A 10,349-nucleotide genomic window follows, 5' to 3' on the forward strand; every position below is an offset into this window, starting at 1 on the left:
AAACACCTCCGCTCGCTTATATTCTCTCATATCATTTAAGTTCGGAATTGCTTGTTGGCGGGGGGCGGGTGGCAACGCCTGGTCCCCATCCCAAAATCTCATCCGTTTATCCATTCCGTTCCCTTATGCATTATGTATGATCTACCCCATCGGATCCTTTATGCCAGGCCATACTCTGTAATATCATGAGAGCGCTGGATTGCCTTCAGGGTGCCAGATCTCTGTTCCTATCACGAAATCTCCTATAACACTCTACGTAGGCTACCTTCTTAGATATTTTTTTTTATATGAAACTCCTTTAAAACTTATTTATTTATCTCTTTAAATTCCTATTTAATTTTATCACGGCGTCAATAACCGTGATGTTTTGACGCCAGTTTTAATAGACACAAATCAGTCAATCAATCTACTTACCTACCTATCCATTTTGAAATCGTACTTAAAAATAAGGGGGATGGGAAGGAGGGAGGGTAGGTGTCCCCCCCCCCCGCCCCCAACCAATTCTGGGGATCCGGCGTTATTGACTGTCCGTACCCCAAAACCTCTTAACGTCTTCAGTCCACCAACCTATCCGGTTTGAAATCGTGAAGGGGGAGGGGTATTGGTAGGGGAGGGTAAGGGGTCGTTTTCCCCCATTCCCCACCCTCCATTCTATTCAGGGGACCTTCCGTTTTTTGCTGTCCCTACCCCGTAATCTCATACATCTACCTATCCATTTGGAAATCTTGACGGGGAGGAGGAGGAGGGAGAGGGCAGGGATCGCCCCCAACCCCACCATCCTATTCAGGTGATCCGATGTTATTGACTGTTGAGTTGCGGATCGGTTCGGGGATGAAAGTTTCCATTTAGTTCCGATACGCCTCTGATCGTACAGTGATCCGAGCGGCTAAGGCGGATATCGACGGAAATCGTTCCGAGAATGTTTTATTTTAAAAGGTGGGGGATTGGGGTCTGGAATTAAATATCAGTGAATGTCATGTGTCTTTTTCCTTCAACTTGAATTGGGTATTATATATTGATATATATATATATATATATATATATATATATATGTATATATATATATATATATATATATATATGTCTATATATATGTATATATATATATATATACATATATATATCTGTAATACTCATTATATATATGTATAATTATATATATATATATATATATATATATATATATATATATATATGTATAAATATATTTATATGTATGTATAATTATGTATATATATATGTGTATATAGCATTATATATATATATATATATAAATATATATACATATATATACACATATATATACATATATATATATATATGTATATATATACTATAGTATATATAATATATATATATATATATATATATATATATATATATATATATATATATAAAACAGTAAACCGCGTTCCATTAAAAGAAGAAAAATTCAGAGAAAAACAAGCCAGTGTTCTGTGGCACATTCATCCTTTTAACGGCTGAATCCAGAATGAAACGCCTCCGCGAACAGAACACTTTCAATACATACGTATATACACTGCATACATACATACATACATACATGCACATAGAAAGACAGGGCGAGAGATTTACTGAAATTAGACTTATACGTTACGGAGTTGTGTGAGAAAAAAAAATATATGCAAGAAGCAAGACTTTTTAAAACTCGAGATATTCAGTACCGCAATCTCCACCTCTCTCTCTCTCTCTCTCTCTCTCTCTCTCTCTCTCTCTCTCTGCACCATTTACAATCGGCTTCTGCTTCATGTGACGTTTCGACACAGCGATCAGTCAGGCTTATCGATATTCCATTTATGTATCTCTATTGACTTCTAAAGCCTCGCAGGTGGTTGTAAATCACTCTTCTTTAAAAATAAAAAAAACTAAGGAAAATAAAGTACAAGTTCGCTATAACGGGGTTGCCTTGTCCTATCATTTTCTCCGTAGTTTTTTTTTCTTTTTAGACTAAAGGGATGACCTACCAAATTCACTTATTTCGCCCAGCCTCGAAGAAAACGCGGAAGAGAAAGGACTTAAGAGTCAGGAAAATAGAGGCAAGAGGGGAATTCCGAATCGCTGGATGTCATCATAGCTCTTGGAAATAGAGTATTCTCTGCTGGGTATTAATGAAAAGTTCTTGAATGTGTTAAGCTATGTGAAATGAGGGTGACAATAGCGTTGTGAAAAAATGGCAGTAGGCAGTGTTACATTCGCTCTTAAAGTATATATCGCCTAAAAATTTTGGTGACCCCGATCAAAAATAATAATGGAACTAAATGCATCGGGCGAATGTGCCCCAATAAATTCTACGTGTACATACATACATACTTATATGTATGTGTATATGTATATATATATATATATATATATATATATATATATATATATATATATATATATATATATATTATATATATATATATATATATATATATATATATATATATATATATATATATATATGTAGTAACTTTAACACTCACCATCAACCGGAGAAAGCGACGGCTATCCAGTCCTGCTAGGTAATCGTCAGACGATAATCGTCTCAGTTAATGACAGGTGTGAGGAGAGGATGCAATGTTGTCGTGAGATTCCTCTAATCTTTGGTGGGGCGCAAGTCGTACTCTGATGTTATATTCAGTTGGACAAAAATCATACTCCAAAGGTATTTCACGGGTTTATCTTCTGGCTTTAGTTGGGCAAAGGCAATGCTGTAACACCCAGTGAAGATATCAGTGGCAGATACTCCTTAAACAGCTTCGTAATAGAACTCCCCCCTTCCTAAATATGTTGTACAACATGGGGGTTCTTGAGGCACATGTGCCAACATGGGCTGATGCGGTCATAGCAGCTTTGAAAGTCACGTAGGCTGCACAAGCAAAACGATCACCATCTGTAGCCTAAGCACTCGAATCTTTTCTGCGTTTATTTGGGCTGAGTTCATGTAATTTCAATTCCGTTAATGTGACTGAAATTACACCTGCACACTTTCGAGCCTTCACGCATGAGTGCAGTACGCATTGTGCAGGTCTGCTATGTACATTAACTCGCGAGGTTTTGTTGCTTGGTTGTAATCAACAGGCCTTATTGAATTTTGTTATTCAAAAATATCTTCAGCTATTGGTCGCTAAAACGAACACTAATAGCTGCATCTGCCTTCGTAAAACTACATTACTAATACTCCCGTAGGGGGGGTAGTGCCGTCAATGCACCCTTCACGGTGCCCTGTAGGCATTACTTTAGGTTCTTTTCAGCGTCCCTTCTTCCCGTAGCTGCAACCCCTTTCATTCCTATTACTGTACCACCTTCATTCATGTTCTTCTTCCGTCTTGCTGCCCACCCTCTAAAAACAATTGTTTCATGTTGCAACTGCGACGTTTTCCGCCTGTTACACCTTTCAAACCTTTCTAGCCGCAATTTCCCTTTCAGCGCTGAATGATCTGATATGTCCCAGTTCTTGGCCTTTGTCCAAAATTCAATATTCTACTCGACATTACTATTACTTGAAGGCCGGTTTGATGTGCTGCCACTGCTTGTTTTTGCACGACATAAATTTAACTCGAATTTCCTCGCCAAAAGTTATTTTGTCATTTCACCACATTTCACATATTTATCCATTCGTTCTTTCCCCATGACCACACGTCACACCATATAACGCAAGGTCCAGAGAACAACTGCCGCTCAGTCCACAGCTGTACGACCTCTCCGAGTAGGCTACGCAGATAGTCATTCTGAAACAACCGTTCAAAAGAGGCGATTACTGAGACTTCGGAAATGACTGATTCTTTGTAGCATGAACCCTCTAAAGAAACTCAGTTATACATTATATCTTGAAAAGTATGTATAGATTAATATTGCTTCGATAAGTTGATAATGGGAGTGTTTAATTATCGAACTATCGGTATGGGAGAGCTATCTAAGAACGGTTGTTTTCGAAATTTTATAGGAAACGTAAACCTACCGCCTGATAATGTATAGGCTATATGCTTTGCGGTCTGCAGTTTTAGCTTTTTTTTTTTCATTACATCTATAGAAAACATCACACAACTTTGCTTTAGTGTACCATAAGCGTTCTTTCGGTATTAACCCGGTATGTATCCACCTACCCGCGTCACCTCCGAGGTGCTAGTACTAAACATGGCGGAAGCTGAATAGGACGCCGTGTTTAGTACTAGCCCCTCGGGGATCAAAGTATTATATACACCCATTTCTATATTGTGTGGTCGACAGATTATTATATTAATAAACGATATCTTTGATTCCCGAGGGGCTAGTACTAAACACGGCGTCCAATTGAGCTTCCGTCATGTTTAGTACTAGCACCTCGGAGGTGACGCGGGTATAGGCGGATACATACCGGGGTTAATAACCGCGCTTTCTAGGTTCAGCATTTGTTTTGGTTGCCTGTGCCGAATCCAGAGGTTCACATTAGCCACATATTTGCTTTATTGCATCATCACTTGAGGGCTGACAAAGCAATGGCACGTAGCTTAATGACGTTCACCTAAATCTTAACCAACCAACCTACCGACATTTCTTGTAGTGCCGTTCCAGTGGTCATTCACTTTCCTGGGAGTTATCTTAAATTTTCTCTCTTTTATTTATTTCTGGGTGTATCCATCGAGAATTTCAGTTAATGCGCTTATTTGAAAAAGCAGAAACGCAAAATTGACTATAAAATTCGTATGGGCAGAAAAAAACCGTCAGTTAACATCGATTCCATTTAGCTTGGGAATAATTTAAAATGAAGGGGAATTATAAATAGGTACACCTAACCTGCCCAGGACTTAAGTCTGTGACTTTGTGTGTTGGTACATGGGTGATCCCTTAATCATTCGGCAGAGGTACAGATTCGAATCCTGACCGGGGCAGATACGCTCATCATATATAATTCCCTTTTTGTTATGTTGTTCATAAGATGAAGTGAATTCGACATTGATAGGTTATTTGTGTCTTATTGTTTGAAATCGTATATATATACATTATATATATATATATATATATATATATATATATATATATATATTATATATATATATTATATATGTATGTATTCTCAAATATCAAACCACAAATTTCGTTTAATATCCAATTCTCTATATCTCGGTAATAACTTACACCCAAGGGGCCCCTTTGGTGGTTAATGCCATCAGTGCACCTCACGTGGTGCACTGTAGGCATTACTTAAGGGTCTTCGCAGCGTGCCTTCGGCTCCTGGATGCAACCTCTTCCATTCCTTTTACCGTACCTCAGATCATATTCTCTTTCTTCCATCTGACTCTCCACCCTCTCCAACAATTGTTTTATAATGCAATTGCGAGGTTTTCCTTCTGTCACACCTTTCAACCCTACTTTCTGTCAGTTTCCCTTTCAGCGCTCAGTGACTTAAATCATAGGCCCCAGCACTTGGCCTTTGGCCTAAATTCTAGATTCTGTTCTGTTCAGCGCTTCGTCCCATTGGGTGTAAGTTATTCCCGAGGTATAGTGAACAGAATATTAAAGGAAATTTGTGGCTTAACATTTGCAAATACAAAAAATTTTTTGGGTGTATGTGATAAAGTTTCTATACATACGTATATATGTGTGTGTATATAAATAAAACTATATATATATATATATATATATATATATATATATATATATATATATATGTATGTATGCATATATGTATACTATATATATTTGTAGGTATACATGCATATATATGTATATACATACATGCATACAAACATACCGGTACATAAACACACATACACATACAGAGACCAATCTCACGTAACTGCTTCCCCTCCCATTATTTACAGATTATAATTTGTACCTAATGATCTCGCCGATTAATGATAGGTGTTATGTTATGGCAGCGTTAATTGTGACAGGGCCAATTCCAGTCATGATTATTGTGTCTGTTAATTATAATTTCACATTAGGAACTGTAATTCACGTTATGTACCGGGGTAATTACAGTATACAACATCAAAGTGTATTGGGCAGTAAAGTGATATCTTGTTATTTTGGCTCGTTATTATTGGAGAACCATTTCTCTCAGTTTGAACTCACAAAACATTCTGTTTTGTGTTTATTCTCATAATTATAAGTATTTTTTGTTTACTTTTGATTGGCTGATTATAAAGAAAAATCAATGTACACGCTTATTCGCTTTAATACAAAATTTCACTCACATCCAGACAGTCGTGCATGGGATATTTTTCTGAAATTTCGTGTAAGTGGCTCATTGCAGTTGAATATCTACCAGGTACATAAGGGCAATTTATGTCAACAGAGGTACATTAAACTGTAATCAAACACGTCCCAACCGGTCCGCTCTATTCATTGGTGAAGCTAGTGTTCAGCTCTCTTGGCTCTGAGGATTCAAATATAAATAGATAAATAAGTAAATAAATGCATATATATAGGCTATATGTACACACTATAGATATATATACTGTATATATATTATATAATAATATAATCTTGTGTGTGTATATATATATATATATATATATATATATATATATATATATATATATATATTGTGTGTATGTATTTATTATTATATATATATAGCTAGATAGATAGATAGACACTGGTATATATAAGTGTATTCTTCATAAATGTATTTGTTCACTTCTCACTTAGTAGAACAAATGAGACACCAAGGAAACAGTAGCCTAATTGAAATTTCAAATTTCATCTCAAAAAAATTTCATCGCGAGATTTTAATTTTTTTGTGATTTTCGTTTCACGACAACTTTATCACCATCGTGAAAGAGTGAGCTATGAATTACAATTTACATCATCCTGAGAAGAGCATTCATCCTGCATTGAACACATCCTTTCATTGAACTGAAGATTAACTCTTTATTTTTAATCTCGCCTTATGTACTTCTTCTCTTTCTCTCTTTTCTTTTTCTCTGTGTGCCACACTAATTTGTCTCCTCGGGACTTTGAATGGGATGCGAGGGTCATTACGCAGTTAATTAAATATGAGAGAGGGGAGATGAGAGAGAGAGTTGAGTGAAAGACAAACCAAGAGAATCAAAATTATAAAATGACTGAAAAAAAGTTTCATTCAGTTGCTTCATTGAATAATAATGCGCAGTAAGACATTTCATCAAATGGTAATATGTAATACATATAATGTTTAATAGATATATGATATGCATTATTAGATATTATACATTATATATTATATATTACAAAATTAATTTTAAAATTTTTGAATTTCTAATTATTTATAAATTATATATAATATAATATTTAAGCAAATAATGAAGTATAATACATACTGTATATGATATATGATGTATAATATATGATAAGTATTATTATATATTATACATATAATATATATTATAAAATGAACGAAAAATTTGGTAATTTCGAATGTTTTATCAAATAATAGGTAATAAGACATTTCATCAAATAGTAATATATATTAGCCTATTTATATGTAATACGTAATGTATAATATATGATAAGCATTATAATATACATTATATATTATGTTACAAAATGAACGAAAACATATGTGAATTCAAATGTTTAAATGTATATCAGATAATATATGATAAGGTATTTCATCACATAACATATAATACACATATAATATATAATTTGTAATATATGACATTTAATGATAATATATAAGATAGAAAACATTTCTTTGATGATAAAGGGCGTTAAAATTTAAATAAATATATTTGATGAAAACCAATGAGGTAAGGTCTTTTAAAGTAAATGAAGATAAAAGAAAATAATCAAATAATTACAAATTTAGGAAGAGATTCCTTTCTTCCACAATATGAATAATCGTCATTCCCGGGGTTGTAATGTTTAACAACGTTATTATATCAGTTAACAAGATCTGGAATTTTCTTTGATTCCTTACTCTTTTAATAAATGTTACTATTTAAAAGAGGTATATATATATATATATATATATATACACATATATATATATGTATATATATATATATACACATATATATGTATGTATATATTTAATGTGATATATATATATATGCAGTATATATATATATGCATATTTACACGCTTATTAAGTTGCCCCTTCCGTCGGCCTGCACTCACAAACAAACAAATGACTAAATTCGCCTTCCCGCCGTCGTCATCAGCACTTTCCACAGTGAAATAAAAAGATTAGACAAAAAGAATTAGAGGATGAAAGGATGGTAATTCAATTTGCTCTCGCTAAAGAAAAAAGGTACAAATCTTAATGAGGAACCCCAATGATTTTTCTTCCCCTCAAAAAAAAAAAAAAAGTAAAAGAGTGAGAGACTTTGCGGGAGGTGAAGAATAGTTGGAAAGGATAACTTTTTGTGGGAAATTTTTTTTTTTTTACTTAAAATTTTTTTTACTGAAAAATTTTTCTTTTACATCTCTTTCTATCCTTAGGTTTTTGTTTGGTGTGAAAAACTACAAGGACTAAAATTTCAATTGGTAAAATAGTGAAAGGAAATTTAATTATCGTCCAAATGCAGCCGATTCTGAGTTTTTGGGAGACCCATTTCGTAAGAGGACTATATGCCCATTCACAAGTCATGAGCTAAATTTATACCATGTGGCCTGGTCACAGTCAGGTCTATAGGTACATTTTGTGTATGCTATATGTATAGGCTGTATGTATAGGTACTGCCCATACACATACATTCATGCTTCTCTTTAATTCAGGCAGAGGGCAAATTTAGGAATGCATACCCTGTCCGCCCTCAGATCTTAAAAACTACTGAGGCTAGAGGGCTGCAAGTTGGTATGTTGATGATCCACCCTCCAGTCATCAAACATACCAAATTGCAGCTCTGTAGCCTCAGTAGTTTTTATTTCGTTTAAGGTTAAAGTTAGCATAATAGTGCGTCAGGCAACGTTAAAGGATAGGCCGTCACCGGGCCATGGTTAAAGTTTCTTTGGCCGCGGCTCATACAGCATTATACGGAGTCCACCGAAAGATAGATCTGTTTTCGGTGGCCTTGATTGTACGCTGTAGCGGCTGTACAGAAAACTCGATTGCGCTGAAGAAACTTCAGCGCAATTTTTACTTGTTTGTATTGCAAATAATTTTTGCTGAGAAGAATCAACATGAGTAAAATCTGGATTCATACCAGCTGTTTTTGACTGTAAATAAATTTTTGCTGAGAAGAATCAGCATGAGTAAAATCTAGATTTTTAAAGTAACCTACTCTTAGTCGACGCGTACTTGATAGATACTTATTTTTTTAAAGTCAAAGTGGTGAACGTACATTCCAGCTGTTTTATTTCGGTCATAAAAAGTTAGCGTCGTAAAAAAACGTCCGTATTGTAGATTCAGAATGATCTAACCATCCTTTCCATTCCTTGCCATATCTTTTTCTCGTCCATTTTTCTCCTTCGAAAACCATCTGATTTATTCCGCCCCCATGTGAAATGAGTCAAAGTAGTTCCCCCTCCCCTCCCAACCCCCTCCCCCTTTTGAGCCCTATTTCCATGCCCTCCCTGAACCGTCATCAATCAAAATTAAACTCCCGGAAGTTTTTTTTTTTTTTTTTTTGCTCCTTTAATGGGCGTCTTATGTTAACCACCATCCAGGGGATTTCTTGATAGGGCTCGTGCAGTTGATCTGATTCGGCTTTACTTTTTCATAATTTGGTTCTTTATGGCTTTTGCAATCTTTTCTATACAGATTCCTTTACACTTTTTCAAAGTTTTTTTATCTTTATTCTGTTTGCGTTTTTTAGTTCTTCTTATTTTTATTTCCTTTCATGTTTTCTTTTTTTACAGATTCTTTTACACTTTTTAAATGTTTATTTTTTTTCTTTGTTCCTGTTTTCGTTTTTCGTTTCTTTGTTTTCATTTCCATTCTTCCTTTAATGTTTTCCCTTCCTTTTTTATTCTGGACTCATGCTCTGAATATGTGACGTTATTTTCTGTATATAATATATAATATATATATATATATATATATATATATATATATATATATATATATATATATATATATATATATATATATATATATATTATATATATATATATATATATATATATATATATATATATATATTGTGTGTATATGTTGCAGTTAAGAAACAATCCATTGATAAATTTGCATTCTAAATTAGTATCCCTCATTATTACTTCCAGTCCTACAAGGAATATTGTCCGCAATAATCCACGATTCGACAATATTTAAAAATTGTTCCTTTAATGATGCAGTTTTACAAGTTCCCTTCCACCGTAGTAGGCTAAGCATGATAATGATAGGAAAAAATAACCTTGAGAATAATTATGATTATTACCAGTCTGTAATTATCATCAGTTTATTATTATTATTATTATTATTATTATTATTATTA

The sequence above is a fragment of the Macrobrachium rosenbergii genome, chromosome 53 (genome assembly GCF_040412425.1).
Source record: "Macrobrachium rosenbergii isolate ZJJX-2024 chromosome 53, ASM4041242v1, whole genome shotgun sequence".
Classification (NCBI taxonomy): Eukaryota; Metazoa; Arthropoda; class Malacostraca; order Decapoda; family Palaemonidae; genus Macrobrachium; species Macrobrachium rosenbergii.